Source organism: Eretmochelys imbricata, chromosome 1, assembly GCF_965152235.1.
Source record: "Eretmochelys imbricata isolate rEreImb1 chromosome 1, rEreImb1.hap1, whole genome shotgun sequence".
NCBI lineage: Eukaryota > Metazoa > Chordata > Testudines > Cheloniidae > Eretmochelys > Eretmochelys imbricata.
The window spans coordinates 176,531,193-176,548,385 of record NC_135572.1 but is presented as its reverse complement, the minus strand read 5'-3'; the positions used below and the strand labels follow the sequence as shown (position 1 = coordinate 176,548,385).

General features: G+C 36.8%; 1 long non-coding RNA gene across 1 annotated transcript in view; it reads left to right on the top strand.

The window, feature by feature from the left end:
• LOC144259098 (uncharacterized) overlaps positions 1–15,918 on the top strand; it is a 71,822-nt gene extending 55,904 nt beyond the window's left edge. The window contains exon 4 of the long non-coding RNA XR_013344821.1: positions 15,800–15,918. This is a non-coding gene — a long non-coding RNA (uncharacterized LOC144259098). The remainder of the gene's footprint in view (positions 1–15,799) is intronic.
• Positions 15,919–17,193: the final 1,275 nt, after the last annotated feature.

Here is a 17,193-nt window from a genome sequence, read left to right as displayed (position 1 = left end):
TGCTGCTTAGAAAATTATTGCTTCAAGTTCCTTTGCTTCTGGTATATCTGGAGAGTTAATGTAACAAGGATGGTCTCTGAACCTTTATATTCCAAGAGGAGGATAATCCAGTTCAGTATTTCCAGAAAGGAAAATTACTTTTGGGAAAGAGCAATAGAGGACATGAGCCAAATTCTGACCAGCTATTGTTGCTCACATCTGGATAAGGTACAGACACTACCCTGGAGAATTGGAGGGTAGCAAATATTGTGGTTAGTTTTTAGAAAGCTGTTTTGGATTAAACCAGTTAAACTTACTTCAAGACAAGGAAAAGGGGGAGAAACTATTATTTAAAATTTAATTATAAAATACTGAGATGATCATAATAGAAACTAACCATGTTATTAAAACACAAGAAAAAGGAGAGTCAGCTGACATAATTTTCTTTGACTTTTACAAAATCCCTCATGAGAGACTATTAAAGAAGCCATGGAATCACTTGGTGAGCAGTAATGTTCTCTCATGGATTAGAAACTGGCTAAGAAACAGAACAAGAATGAATAGCCAGTTTTCATCAGAGCAAAAAGTTAACAATGGGGTGCTGCAAGATTTCAATGCTAGGGCAGATGTTGTTTAATATGTTTATTAATGATCTGGAAAAAGGGGTGAGAAGTAAGATGGCAACATTTGCAGATGACACAATTATTTATGTTAGTCACGTCCAAAGAAGACTCTGAGGAACATCAAAGTGACCCATCAAAGCAACAAAAATGGGCAACACAATGACAAATGAAATTCAGTGTTGATAAATGCAAGGAAGTGCACATTGGAGGAATAGTTTGAACTACTTATGCACTTTACTGGATTCTAAATTAATTGTAGCAGTTCAGGAAAGAGATCATCATTGTGGGCAACTCAGTGAAAACATATGCTCAATGTTCGGCTGTGGTAAAAACAAGCAACAAAAACCAACCACCTAACTATCAAGATACATAAGGAACAGGTGGAAAATTATACTGATAATTTTGATAAGGTCATGACGATATTATATAAGTTGATGGCACCCCTTACCTTGAATGGTATGTTCGGTTTTGGTCAGCCTTTGTTAAAAAGGATATAACAAAAATAAGCGGAGGTTCAGAGGTAGGTGAATAAAATTATTAGAGCAATGAAAAATCCTCAATGTAAAGAGAGATTGAAAAGATTGAGACTGTTTAGTTTGTAGAGAAAAAGAGCAAGATGTGAAATGTTTATCTATTACAGACACAGTAGATAGGTTGTTGTGTTGCCAATCACTGAGATCCTGCCTTTATATTGATTCTCACTACTAACCTAGTTCTTTTCCCCGCTTAGTCCCCACAAAATTCAGTATAGAATCTAGAGATAGGAAAGACCCTTTAGCTTGTAATGTTCTAAACTTAATGGCCATTATGAGATATGTGTACAGACTATGCTTATGAATGCATGTATTTGTATATATAGAAAATTGTGCTCATAGTCTTTGTATGAAATGTATAAATATACATGTAGTTGTAATATACTTGGAGTTTTGCTAAATATTTTTGTTTCATAGCGTCTCATAAAATCTTATTCTCCGAACTAATTCAGCTGGCTTGGATACAAAAATGCTGCATTGAAAATTGGATAAAGGACAAGAAACAAAAGATAATGATAAATAGTAAATTGTTAAATTAGGGAGGAAGAGTAAAGGGGATTCCACAGAGATGTGTGCTAAGTTAAGTCTTATTTAATATCTTCATTAATGGGTTAGAAGAGGAAGTGAACACCATATTAATGAAACTCAACGGTAACAGTTAACCTGAAAGATTTGTGAACTCCAATGGAGACAGAAAGTTGATGCAAAGAAATCAAGAGAGATTAGAGACATAGACAGATAATAGTAAAAGTGAGATTTAATCTGGAGAATGCAAGCTAGTTTTATAGCACAATAACATTGTATACAGCTAGTTGATTCATCTGCTTATTCTTTGGGGTTCAAACCCCATGTTCTCCCCTTTTTGTGTCTGGACCCTGATTGTCACACAGACAATGCAGATAGCTTACACTGATACTGGGTGAAATTCACCCTAGTAGCGTGCCCTCATAAAGGCCTACTCACCACTTCAGTCCTCAAAATTGAGCATAGGTCAGTTTTAAATTATGTATCGGCCTGTGCTGGCCCTCTGCACAGAGGTGAATACCATCTATTGTCCTTGTATGGTCTCCTTATCATTTCTTTAAAGAATATGGTGAAATTCACCTGAGATGATTTATTTTCATAAAACAGTGATGACATTTTCTTATTAGCCTATTCTTTCCCAGTCCTAATATCCAATTATTTCATCCCTGGTAATTCTTTTTAATATTTATCTGGACTAAAGATCAGACTCCTGCTGTTTACTTTAAAAATAGATACCACATCAACCTTCCTCTACTCTTCTGTGGTGGCTCTCACTGATGTGTCAGCATTTATCCACTGCCACTACTCAGTTATCACACATACCAGTTATCCCCTACTCTAGGTGTAGGGAAATACTTTGGTATGTCAGATGTCTCTGGGCAAATTCTGATTCTTTAAAAATAACTCCTGAATGTTCCTCAGTTAATTAATATTAATATTAATACTGAGGAAACAAACCAATTAACTATTTTTACATAATAATTAAGACAAAATGACCTCAGTAGAACACCATGGTATGATCGAGTTCAGTCACAAGGAACAAAGGAGGACATAATCTATTCTCTCTCCATTCATGAGTTTTAGTTTAGTTCTTTGGGTGGTGAAGGCCCCTGATATAATGAAGTACCTAACAGAGGAGTGAGTGGTTGGTCCTCAGAGATAAAGTACCTAATAGAAGAGTGAGAAGGCTTGGTCCTCACAAATAAAGTTCTTTCCTTTGCTTAAAATTTCATTAGCTGTAACATTTAGAAAGGATAGATGGATTATGAAAAAAGTCATAATTTTCCATCTCGAGTATTTTTTCTCTTTTTGGGGAAATAAGCTGAAATGTAAATACCGCCTGTAGCTCTTTAATCCCACGCCTAAATTGTGGGAGTAAATTCATAAAACATATTTGAAATTATTTTCTTTTTATGCATCAACCCAGATTCCTGCCCCCACAGCAGACACACACATCTTTCCTTTCTAGTATTCTAAGGGTAGAATTCAACCTTGGATCATCTTGAAGAGTTGTGAGGATCCCAGGAAACATGACTGGAAACACAAATAATCAGACTAAGGATGCAGACATTCACTAAAGTGGAATGCCACTTGATGCTTCGTGTGCTTTCTAATTTTCCCCAAACAATTCTAAATTAAAGGGATATAAAAATATTGTCTTATTCATCCGGTGAAGATATAATTAAGAATATTAGGATAGATCAAAGACTGTAAAAAATATAATGAGATTAGGAATTAACAGAATCCATTTTAGAGATGTTTTTCCATTAATATTCAGTGGATTAACAGCCATTAATGTTAATGAGAGTTAGACAAATCCTCCTGCAAATAGGGGCAGATACCCTTGGAAGATTAAACTTTATCAGACTATATACAATATATTATGTTAAAAAAAGATTGATTTAGTGAAATGGAGAAAACAATGAATATCTGGGTATATAAAGCCTAAACCCCACTGGCATGAGGTCTCCGTGTAAAGTATCACATAATAAGAAAATGTGATCTATAAGAGCTGGTATAATATAGATGGATCTGATAAATCTGCCCTCAGCTTGTGAGTCTAAGGTTTTCCTTGCAATACACGGAATAATACACCCACTTTTTGTTAAGCATAGAGGTGTAGCCGTGTTAGTCTGGATCTGTAAAAGCGGCAAAGAGTCCTGTGGCACCTTATAGACTAACAGACGTATTGGAGCATGAGCTTTCGTGGGTGAATACCCACTTCCTTGGATGCATGTAGTGGAAATTTCCAGAGGCAGGTATAAATATGAAAGCAAGAATCAGGCTAGGGATAACGAGGTTAGTTCAATCAGGGAGGATGAGGCCCTCTTCTAGCAGTTGAGGTGTGAACACCAAGGGAGGAGAAACTGCTCTTGTAGTTGGCTAGCCAATCACAGTCTTTGTTTAATCCTGGGCTGATGGTGTCTAATTTGCAACTGAACTGAAGCTCAGCAGTTTCTCTTTGAAGTCTGGTCCTGAAGTTTTTTTGCTGCAGGACGGCTACCTTTAAATCTGCTATTGTGTGTCCAGTGAGGCTGAAGTGTTCTCCTACAGGTTTTTGTATGTTGCCATTCCTAATATCTGATTTGTGTCCATTTATCCTTTTAAGTGCTCACTTTACCAGCTTAGGAATGAGCCAGGTGTGATAGCATAGTCTGACCGGCTGAAACCAATGCTACTCTTCAAAATGCTTTTGAAAAATCCTAAAACTATAAAGACCCAACTAAACCCATTTTCTATGAACAAGGGTCTTGCAGCATTCTCTGTCTAAGATCCCTGGATGTGTATTGCTACTTATATTGGTGAGTTAAATGCTGTTCCATCTTGCAAAAGAGTTTTAGAGGCTCACAGATTTAGCTAACAGCTATTCTATGTGTGACTATAAATAATGCCAACAGTGCTTGCCATTAAAAACCCTGTATAGAATTGTTCATAATTTCCTTGGCAAATAACTATTGCTACTATGATTTTCTTTCTCGCAGAGGCATAACTGTAGATATTTTAATGGTTAATAGTATATGGCTCTATACAGAGCTGTATCTTATGTCTCAGCAACTTCACAGTCAACATTATTCCCTGAGCTTTTCTTGTCTATTTCATCAATGGACTATTTTTTTATTTAAATTGCATAAATAAATATTTTATATTGTATGGTAAGTCACTTTTGAATATTATTTAATAAGCCATTTTAGGTGCCAGGCAGCCTTAAATGTTTCCATCGAGAAGCTACTTTCCTGGAGTTTACCAGAGGAAGCACCACCAGATCACCTTTGCCATCTTAAAGAATCAAAAATATAGTTAAAAATCTGAGCTTCAAATTAGGGTTCATATTCATTAACTTTCCCCCTCCTCACATTAACTTTCCTCCCCCTTACTCAGATACCAAGAAGGAGAGACAGGGAAAAATAATTATAATAAATATGGTATAACCGATTATCTGTCTTTGTTATTAGTTATTTATTATTTGTACTACAGAAGTGCTTGGAGGCCTTAATCAGTTTCAGGATCCACTTGGGCTAGGTAGTATACATCTACATAGAAGGAGATGGTCCTTGTCCTGCCGAGTTTATATTCTAAGGCTAGGATTTTCATAAGTGCCCAGAATTGGCCCCAGTTTACTCTCATTGAACTCAGTGAAGAGGCCAATGCTGAGTTTGCTTGAAAATCCCACTGGAAATATACCAAGACAAACAAAGAGTGGAGGGAATTACTGAAGAAAATACCAAAGTAGCAGTTTCTTCTTTCTGCACCCCCCGTCCAACACAACGACCACCACCACCACCCCGCAAAAAACAAAAACAAAACACTCCATTTCTTTCTGAGTTCACTTTCCCCCATATGGCAACCTGGTAATCCCTGCTCTGCAGGAAATCCAATGTCTTAGCTGGTTTCAGAGTAGCAGCCGTGTTAGTCTGTATTCGCAAAAAGAAAAGGAGTACTTGTGGCACCTTAGAGACTAACAAATTTATTTGAGCATAAGCTTTCGTGAGCTACAGCTCACTTCATCGGATGCATTCAGTGGATGCATTCCCAGCCAGGCCTCTCTCACTCTCTACAGCCATATCTCAACTTATGATAGAAATGAAGAACTAAAAGTTTGCTTTCCATCTGCCAATCATCATCATGTGGCTTCTTTCCAGCAGGAGTAGGAACATACACACAACTTGTGGGCTGCCTGAGCACTCTTCCTTCCTAGATAAAACTGAAAAAACAAAATTATTAGAGATCTTGTTCTATTTCCATAGGTCACCATTTCAGAGGTTGAAATACTGGCCCCACTGACGTAAATGGCAAACCTTCCATTGACTTCACTTGTGTCAGGTTATCTTCCAGAATCTCTAAGGATTTATAGGAGGGCCTATATCTTCTTTCAGATATGCACTGTGGCTCTCTGATACTTGGTATAAATTCTTTATTTAGAGGTCTTATTGCAGCTTCTTAACCAAATATCCATATATGCCATGGTTCTGCCATTCTCTAAAGACTGCAGCTTCTCAGAACCACATGCAGCATGGTATCCTCACTACAATGTGTTTGTGGTTTGGGTAAAAGTGAGGTGTTTAGAACCAATCATTTATTCCAAATCTTCTTTGTAAAAAAGGCAGATGTGCTCTGAGGGCCATTTCACAAGTAAACTACAAGTGACTTGGAAAGGAATAACTTACATTGTTAAGTCTACTCCTCTGTGCAGTCAGTGTGCAAACTGCCTGGCTACGTGAATTCTACGTATCTTTCAACTAAGTCATAGGTTCAAATGCATAATCCATCACTCCTGTGCATCCTGTGGATTTCTGATGCACTTTCAAATATTTTTATCTCCTTTGTGCCAGTTCTTTTAAGCAGAACTCATTTGTTTCAATGGGGAGTTCTGCATAAAAACTCAGGGCCCAACATGGCCCTATGAGTAGATCACAGCAATCCACCATTTTTCATACGTCATAGATAGGATATTGATTATATTCATCATTTTGCATGTTTGTTTGAAATAGTATGTCTGAGAGAACACAGCAGCACAGAAACTACTTACAAGATAGGTACACAATGTCTGATGGCATGGAACATGTGAAATGAAAGATACACCAGATGCTGCCTTTAAACTTGTATTGTATGCCAAAAGCTCAAAAGCTGATGCTTGGAATACCTTCCACATCAGTGATAAGCGGGCTAGTTGCCAAACAATAAGGCAAAATGTTGCCTCTTGTATTGGATAGTATATTTTATAGGTGATCTGTATATATGTTGTGGCTGTAATGGTCACAGTGAGCTTATGAGAACTGCAGCAATTTTACATTTTAAACTATAACATGATCACACATATTGTATAGCAATTAAACTCTTTTCAGCACATTCTTTACTCTCTCCGAATTCCAACCACAGTTTCTAGGCTGATTTATTTTACTGTGGCAAATAAATTACCAAGACTCTGTTGGGAAAAAACACAGCAGGGCACAGATCATCCAATAAGTTCTTGGAATATATTGGAGACAATTTTTTATTTCAGAAGGTGGAGAAAGCTACCAGGGGAGAGGCTGCTTTAGGTTTGATTTTGAACTGGTTGAGAATTTGAAAGTGGAAGGCAGCTTGGGTGAAAGTGATCATGAAATAATAAGAGTTCATGATTCTAAGGAGTGGTAGGAGGGAGAACAGCAAAATAAAGACAATGGATTTCAAGAAGGCAGACTTTAGCAAACTCAGGGCATTGGTAGGTAAGTTCCCATGGGAAGCAAGTCTAAGGGGAAAAACAATAGAAGACAGTTGCCAGTTGGCACAAGAACAAACAATTCCACTGTGTAGGAAAGATAGGAGGTATGGCAAGAGACCAGCCTGGCTTGACCAGGAGATATTCAATGATCTAAAAATCAAAAAAGAGTCATACAAAAAGTGGAAACTAGATAAAATTAGAAAGGATGAATATAAACAAATAACACAAGTATGTAGGGACAAAATTAGAAAGGGCAAGGCACAAAATGAGATCAAACAAGCTAGAGACATAAAGGGTAACAAGAAAACATTCCACAAACACACTGGAAGCAAGAGGAAGACTAACGACAGGGTAGGCCAGTTATTCAATGGAGGGAAGGGGAAATAATAATGTGAAATGACAGAGGTGCTTAATGACTTCTTTCTTTCGGTTTTCACCAAGAAGGTTGGTGGTGCTTGGACTTCTAATGTAGTGAATGCCAGTGAAAATGAGGTAGGATCAGAAGAAGCTAAAATAGGGAAAGAACAAGTTAAAAATTACTTAGACAAATTAGATGTCTTAAAGTCACCAGGTCCTGATGAAATGCATCCTAGAATACTCAAGGAGCTGACTGAGGAGATATCTGAACCATTAGCGATTAGCTTTGAGAAATCATGGAAGACAGGAGAGATCCCAGAAGACTGGGAAAGGGCAAATATAGTGCCCATCTATAAAAAAGGAAATAAGGACAACTCAGGGAATTACAGACCAGTCAGCTTAACTTCTGTACCCAGAAAGATAATGGAGTAAATTATTAAGCAATCAGTTTGCGAACATCTAGAAGAAAATAAGGTGATAAGTAACAGTCAGCATAGATTTGTCAAAAACAAATCATGTCAAAGCAACCTGGTAGCTTACTTTAACCGGATAACAAGCCTTGTGGATGGGGGGAAGCGGTAGACATGGTATATCTTGATTTTAGTAAAGCTTTTGATATTCTCCCGCATGACTGTCTCATAAATTAACTAGGGAAATGAAACCTATATGGAGCTACTGTAAGGTGGGTGCAAAATTTGTTGGAAAACCATTCCCAGAGAGTAATCAGTGGTTCACAGTCATGCTGGAAGGGCATAACAAGTGGGGTCCCGCAGGGATCAGTTCTGCGTCCGGTTCTGTTCAATATATTCATCAATGATTTAGATAATGGCATACACAGTACACTTATAAAGTTTGTGGATGATACCAAGCTGGGAGGGGTTGCAAATGCTTTGGAGGATAGGATTAAAATTCAAAAAGATCTGGACAAACTGGAGAAGTGGTCTGACGTAAATAGGATGAAATTCAATAAGGACAAATACAGAGTATTCTATTTAGGATAGAACAATCTGTTGCACACATACAAAGTGGGAAAGGACTGCGTAGGAAAGAAAGGGATCTGGGGGTCATAGCGGACCACAAGCTAAATATGAGTCAACAGTGTAACACTGTTGCAAAAAAAGTGAACATAATTCTAGGATTTATTAATGGGAGTTTTGTAAGCAAGACATGAGAAGTAATTCTTCCGCTGTACTCCACACTGATTAGGCCTCAACTGGAGTATTGTGTCCAGTTCAGGGCACCACATTTCAGGAAGGATGTGGAAAAGTTGGAGAGAGTCTAGAGAAGAGCAACAAAAATGATTAAAGGTCTAGAAAACATGATCTATGAGGGAAGATTGAAAAAATTGGGTTTGTTTAGTCTGGAAGAGAGAAGACTGACAGGGGACATGATAAAAGTTTTCAAGTATGTAAAAGGTTGTTACAAGGAGGAGGAAGAAAATTTATTTTTCTTAATCTCTGAGGATAGGACAAGAAACAATGGGCTTAAATTGCGGCAAGGGAGGTTTAGGTTGGCCATTAGGAAAAACTTCCTACTGTCAGGGTGATTAAATACTGGAATAAATTGCTTAGGGAGGTTGTGGAATCTCCATCGTTGGAGATTTTTAAGAGCAGGTTAGACAAACACCTGTCAGGAATGGTCTAGATAATTACTCCTGCCCCGAGTGCAGGGGACTGGACTAGATGACCTCTTGAGGTCCCTGTGACGTTGCACCCCATAATGCTTTATGGAAATATACTTATGAAAGTAAATATGGCATAACTGGAATATGTTTTATGCTATATATGCCATGTAACATATCTCTGTAAAGGTTATGATATATTGAATATATTCATCCTATTTGTATACATGCATCATTTTTGTATTCGAAGTTATGAATATTGGCTATGTACTTGTTTGAGTTTAAGTAGCCTTAGTAAAGCATTTGATCAGCTTCTTGAGAAAGGAATGTGCAAATTAAGTTCCCAATCAAGAAACACTTAACTGGCAATAGATCTTGCAAGACTCCAATCCACATAAGAAGTCTTCGTGGAGACATTCAAGATAGCATGTGGGCAATGGCTGCTGCCTGTAAAAACTGACTCATGGACATTTGACTTGCCCATGCGACTCCAAACTCCATCTTGGAGCTGGATTTTGCATAGGAGAGAGGAGGGGTCTCCACCCACAAGAGGAGTCTACTTAAGCCCCTGGGAGACCCCTCCATTTTTGTCTTCAGCTTGCTCAAGAGATAGCCTCTCCGCCCCCAAAGGATACCTGAAAGAAACTGGAACAAAGGACAGTAACCATGGGGGTGTGAGTGATTGCTGAACCCAGTCTAGAAGGAGGCTAGTGTGTAAAAGAAGCTTACTGGGACATCTCTGAGGGTGAGATTTCATCTGTAATCATTTTCTTACTGTATGAGGTTTAGACTAGCATGTTTTATTTTATTTTGTTTGGTAATTTACTTTGTTCTGTCTGTTATACTTGGAACCACTTAAATCCTACGTTTTGTAGTTAATAAAGTCACTTTTTACTTATTAATTATCCCAGAGTATGTATTAATGCCTGGGGGGGGGGCAAACAGCTGTGCATATCTCTCTATCAGTGTTATAGAGGGTGAACAATTTATAAGTTTACCCTGTATAAGCTTTATACATATATATTTCACAAAGGTGCAGTTCAGGAAAACCATAACCTCTGAAAATCAGAGAGCTGATTTTAGTAAGAATTCTGTTGTACTAGGCGTGTTCTTCTCTACAGTACTTTCAGTTCAAGTGCCCAGATATTTCTAAGTATGTTCTTTGTGTGTTGGTGTATAATTCCTCCTAACAAGAAATTAAATATGAAGAGATCAAATAACAGTTAGAGAGTATAATGACAATTTCTTTCAGTTAAATGTCTGACTTCCGTTTGTGTGTATTCTTTGGCTATTGTTAGTATGGTGGCTTCTCAACTACAGTTCCCACCAGCCAGAACATCTTTCTAGTATTTCTTGTCCTCCTCGATTCTCCTCTCTTTTCTCCATTGCCTATGCCTCTTGTTTTCTTTCTCCCTGTCCTGTTGTTTCAAATTTAGCAGCAAAACAGTTTATTTAGCTCCACGTAGCAGTTAGAGATGCTGCCAGTATGAAAGACCCTATACAATATCAATTTTCATAATTCAATGTTATATACAGTACAAACATGGTTTTCCAAAGGTCTCAGATGGAGACAACCATAATCTTTGACTAAGGAAGGGTTTGGATAATTGGATGAGCTAGCTCAGCAGATTCTGAAGTTGGCATTCAGGCTCAGAAGATCCTGAGTCAAACTTCCAAGCCTGCTGAGCTAGTTCTCCAGTTGGCTGACTCACTCAGCAGAGTTTCTGGCTTTATGTGGTGAAAAAAAGTGTGAATGCATCAAGACTTGGGCTTCAAGGTCTGTCTTGGAGGTTAAGTTCCTGAATGAGCCAGGACACTGTCATTCTATCCGTGGTAGTGAACTGCAGCAAGTATCTACTGAGTGGTGATCACTGGGGAGGGAAGTAGTAGTCACCATTCACCAAACCTAATTTACCTGAAACTGTGAGGGGACATAACCCTATTTGAAAGACCAGACCAGCTGGGAAAACTGATGTTTGAGTAATCGATGACTGGCTCTATATTTTCATGGTGGTGACAAAAAATAGGAGGGAGGGAAATAATTTTGGCAATACAGAATATTAACTATGAAGGACTAGCGGTGGCCTAAAAACGCAGGACATGGCAGATGAATTGCCAATTGGTGCCTTTGAAAGTCTTGATTTATGCTGGTCATTTTGGTAGAGTAACTAACCAAAAGGTAGCGTAGTATAAGCGTATTCATTGGAAACTTTCATCTTAGTTTTTCAGTCACATTTCACTCTCTTTTGTGATATTTTCATCCTTTTATTCAGTCTGAGATAAAAACTAAGTTAAGCTACAGTTATTAATAACTTCAGGGATGTTGTAAATATCCCCAATCCAATCATTACAAATTTAGGAGATTCAGAGCTCAAGTTACACTTAAAAGAATTTCAAACATAATAACGTATGGAAATTCATAGTTAAAGCACCCAAACACCCTTACCTTGGTCCTGCAGTGATGTCATATAATAAAAATACAATTGTGGTTAGCGCATAATAAATCTTGTAGTCTCAGATTTGATTAAAACTGGATTTTAAAGACACAGTAAAGATTTGCTTTGGCAGGAGGTGCACGCAGTGTCACTACAGGGCAGAGTCAAGGGTGTTTGTGTGCATTCTCATGCTTCTGTAAGATAATTGAGGAGAGAAGTCTAGGCAAAAGTAGGGAGCATGACAGTCTGTAGGAAGAAATGAGGTACAGGTGGGATGGAACTGATGGGGAGGAGGAGACCTGCAGAAGAAAATGGAAAGCCAGTACAGAGATGTGCTCAGCAGATGATCTTGTTAGTACTGTTTCGGTAACACTGGAAGGAAGAAGTGAGACAGTTACAGTAGTGAGGCCTGATTGAGTTTTGATTATTTTTTTATTTATTTACTTACTTACTTTTAATAACTACTAAAGTTATTAAACTAAACTACTAAAGTTGACTTTCATGCAGTTAGGGTAAAATTATGCCTTTTGAAATGCATATATCCCATTTATCAATGGGAGCAGACATGCATCAAAGGGCAGAATTTGGCTTATTTTGTGATTGGCCGTACATATGTATAAATCTTGTGCATCTATTGAAGTCCTAATGTAGATATCGTTACAGGTGCAGTATTTTTATATTCTTTAGGTCTAGTCTATGCATGAAACCCCTCAGTTATATAGGTTTCAGAGTAACCGCCGTGTTAGTCTGTATTCGCAAAAAGAAAAGGAGTACTTGTGGCACCTTAGAGACTAACCAATTTATTTGAGCATAAGCTTTCGTGAGCTACAGCTCACTTCATCGGATGCATACTGTGGAAACTGTTATATACATATTTTCAGTCTCTGTTCTTTGTTCGAAAAAGAGTCAAAACTACAGATTGTATAAGCTTTCAATATTCATTTTTATTTACCTCAAAAATGCAACTGATTTGCTTTGTGATGGCTTTTCTGAGGGAAGTGATGCATTGTAATCAATTTATTGTGTCCATTTTAAAATGTTAAGGACACTTTTGTTACTTAACTAGCAGCAATTTTTCTTTATGGGATTTTGCGGCCTTTCTATTTATTTATGTATTTATTTAGAAAGATTTTCTAATATTGAAGTAAAGCTATTTAAAGAACTTGTTTCTATGAGAATTCTGGTCTAGCATATCTTAATTAAGTACATGCTTGTTATTGTTTTTGTTTGTTTGTTTGTTTTTAATTAACACTCAATAAGACTTTAGGGAATAAGTAAGATAGATATCGGAGAGTATATTTCTACTACTATTTTATAATAAAGATTTTTTCTTTATGATTTTTCCTGTGGTAAGATATGACACACAGACAAATGTTTACTTGATTGTCTTGATAACTGACTGGGAAAGTTCTTTGGAGATATTAAATATTTGTTTGTAATAAAAATGACATCTGAGCGTAATAGTTCAGTTAGAATTTCTTAGTAACAAAATGTAGAAAGATGCAAATTGTTCCTATGTACACATTAATTTGATAAAATGAACTTTTAAATTTTTGTTTCTGGAACTACATGCGGATTCTGTAGATACTTGGGCCAGTGTTCACTGTCGGTTGAGTTTATTTAAAGAGCTTTTCTAGTCACCTTTGAACCCAAACGATTTCTCCAGATGTACAGACGTGAACAATGTAAAAATCTTGCTGCTTCAGCAGAACAGGATCCAGCTGGCAGGGAACTGGATCTGCAAGTCATTGGTTACAGCTGTGTTTCGATTTGTGTGATGGTTGAAAAAATAAATTACCAGATTAAATGGTTAGAAAGAGGACTCTTTGTTTAGCCCTTGTGTGGGGACTGAAAGTGTTTATGGTGCTGTTTTCTACACAGCCTTTGCAAAGTAAGTTGGACAAACAGATTTATTCAAAACTCCTCAGAAATGTTGCACATTCAGCTTTATATCATCACAGAAGAAACTGTATGTTTTTGTGTAATGTTGTCAACCAGCAACTATTTTAAAGGTCTGTGGCCTCTGATGGTGGCAGTCACATTTCTGTCTTTTAGGCGTTGTAGTTTATCATTAGAATACAGTGTTCTATAGTTTAATAGTTAAACGCTTTAAAATGTGTCTCTTAGCATGCATACAAATACATGATGGCCTCTGTCAGATTCATAAATTGTTAATAGGTTTATTATTTCACTTTTGTAGATCACTTACCTTTCACTTTGCATAATAATGCTGATGCAGTTGTAAATCTGGCACACAACAATTTAGAAGACTAGATACAATGAAATCAGAAATTAAATGCCAACAGTTTGGACTATTAAGTATTTTTTAATGTTCTAACAATTTAGATGAATATACTCCCCAATGCAGGTATTAGGTTTTATTGCACAATAGCCCTGATTCTGCAAAGACATACATGCTTGATTTTATGTACAGTGAGGATTCTCATTGATTTCAGTGAGAGTACTCATGCTTAAAGTTAATCACAAGTCTTTGTAGGATTGGGGAGGGAGGAAGAAGGGGTATGCTTTGCTAAGAACTATACATATTTTATAGTGCTATATGAGGGCGCAATCCCATGAGGTACTGGGAGCCCCCAACTGTCAATGTGAGTTGAGGGTGCTTAGCCCTTCACATGATTGGGCCTTACATTCTTGAAGTGAAATCCTCACTCCATTGAAGTCAATGGGAGTTTTACCATTGACTTAAATGATGACAGGCTTTAACCCTTGGAGACAGAGTCTGATGCCCTTACTCAAACTAACTAGTACCATATCCCACAAGTGATTCCACTCAAGTAAATGGAACTATTTGTGGAGTTAAAGTACTACTCAGTGTGCATAGGAGTATCAGAATCTGGCCATTAATAATAATAAATTCAAAGCCTGCATCTCAAGATCAGATAAATATATGAAAAAATCAATAACATGCAACTTTCAGAGGTGAAAAAGCAGGGAAGTAACTGTAAGATTTTAAAGCTTTAGCTGGCTTGTGGTATAGTAGTTTGCAAACCCAGATACATTTTCTGTTTGTTCAGCATGATTTTCTAGCAATAATTTTAAGCAGACAATTTAGTTTCATTTTACAATTATAAAACCGTCAGTGGCCATGGATTGATATCAGTTACATTGTATCTATTAAGGCATATTTCTAAACAAATGCATAGATAAATATGGAATGTGATGGTTGTAATTATGTCATAATTGTTATTCTATCAAGATTTAATTACTTTCTTAAATACGTTTTGCACAAATCTTTTTCAAAGAGCTGTCTGTATTCTTTATGAAATCCTACGCAATGCTGACAGTAAGGAGAACTAAACACCAGAACAAGAGTTCTGTTCCAAGTCAAAAATGAAATCAAACAAGCTGGCCAAGTTCCACCATAAACCACCCTCAGAAATACCAGAGGCACACTTAAAATGTTTATAATAGAATATTTCCCCCTTCCCCATTTTCTTGTCCCCCAGCAGCATTTTACATTAAGAACTATGCGACAGAAAGCCATGGTGGTGCAGAATAAATAACCATAATGTATCAAAAGCAGACAAAGGTGTGATTGATCTGTCTGGAATTGGCAGACTCTTTCGCTGCATCAGGCTGTTTCTTTGATCAATGAAGGTATAGCCTCTGACCCTTAAAAAATCAATGCAATTGATTGAAAAGGAAGAGACAGAACTATGAGAATGCAAGATAGTCTTTAACCTTCACTGTCTAGAAAGTTTTAAATGTTTTTGCATGCATTTAACACCTACAGTTTCATATTTTATTTTTTAAAAGATTTACATTTCTTGAGCCCAGTTTTGAAAACTCCTGAAACAAAGTTCTGGAAACAGTGTCACTTATTGTGAATGTATGTCAGAAAGGCATATCCTTTAAACAACATTGTTCATGAAAGATACACACTGCTGTGCATCAGATTTTCTTCTATAAATTCTAGCCCTGATCCTGAGCAAACAGCAATGCAGATAGTCCAGTTAATTTCACTGGGAGTGCAGCCTAAGTAAAGTTGCTCACGTTTTTTTCAGGATCAGGCCCACTGAATGTTGCAACTACAGGATGAAATTTCGGCATGGGAAAGTGGGATCTCTGGCAAGAAACAACGTCTTTAAACCCTTTCCTGAACGTTTGTCAATAGATACAAAATATAGCTATCCATATATTAAATAAAGGAAATAAAGAAAAGAGAAATTTCAGAAAATATATTTAGCTAATATTTTAAGACTATATGGGTCTCTGAATCTTATGGGATTAGTAGACTGTCTCTCCAAATAAAGTCTATCAAAAAATTTAAACTCAAACTTTTGCCCCGGTGATCATGTGTTTTATTTACATTCTGTGTTTTGTTTTACTCCCAGGCTGTTTCTTCAGATTAGACTAAAGGAGTATTAATATGAAATAATTAATAAAATCAGACTATAATGTGCTCTTCAATAGACAAAACAAACTAATTCACTCAATGTTTCATGCTTTTGGACTGCTTGAAAATGAAGAGGGGTGTGGGTGTGTGTATATGACTGCTTATTTTGTTTCACAAATAATTAAAAATGAAAAGATTTTTTAATTAAAAATATCAATAGAATCAAACAACATTTAATATGGATGAATATACTTCCAAAGTAATTCAGGCTGCAATAATTTGTGCTGTCATGTATATTAATTTTAATTAAGGACAGGTAAACTGAAAAGGCAGCAAAAAGAGGGGAAAGTAGTATTTCCCAAGTAGGAAGAATTCTTGCAAACTTGCACAGAAAGAGTTAGAAGGTCACTCTTTCTGTGTAAATTACTATTTTTGTGATTTTTTTTTAAAAAAAAATCAGCTTCTGGTTGTACAGCTCCACGTTATGTAATTAAAATAAAATACATTATGCTTAAGTGGGAATTCTCATGACAGTTAGGGGAAACATTGTCACTAAAAACAACAGTAAGGGTGGATGTGAGGGGTTTGAATCAAGGAAGCAACAGAATAGATACTATATTTTCAGTTCATCTGGAATTTTTCTGAACTCTTTATCTCCTTGCTGTTCAACAAGAAGAGATTTCATGAACAGCCATACAAAGGTATGGCATACTGGTCACTCTCAGTCTCACTCTTAAACACTCACTTGAACAATATAGTAAAAGAGATACACTGAGAGGCTAAACAGTAAGCCTCCACTTACTTGCACTGCTACAAAACAACTCTGTTTTTTTTATATCCCACTTGGAGTGCACACAGATTATAACAATTGAAACCTAGACACCACAATCACACATTTGATATCACTTACATTTCCCCTTCCTTTTTAGGAAGATACAGTCTAATTCCCCTGCAATAGTATCTCTCTCTTGTTGTCGTCCACCACCTCTTTCCTTAACAGTGTGTGTGTGTGTGTATACATATTGCACACACCGAAAAATCTCGTTAATATTAAACATCACC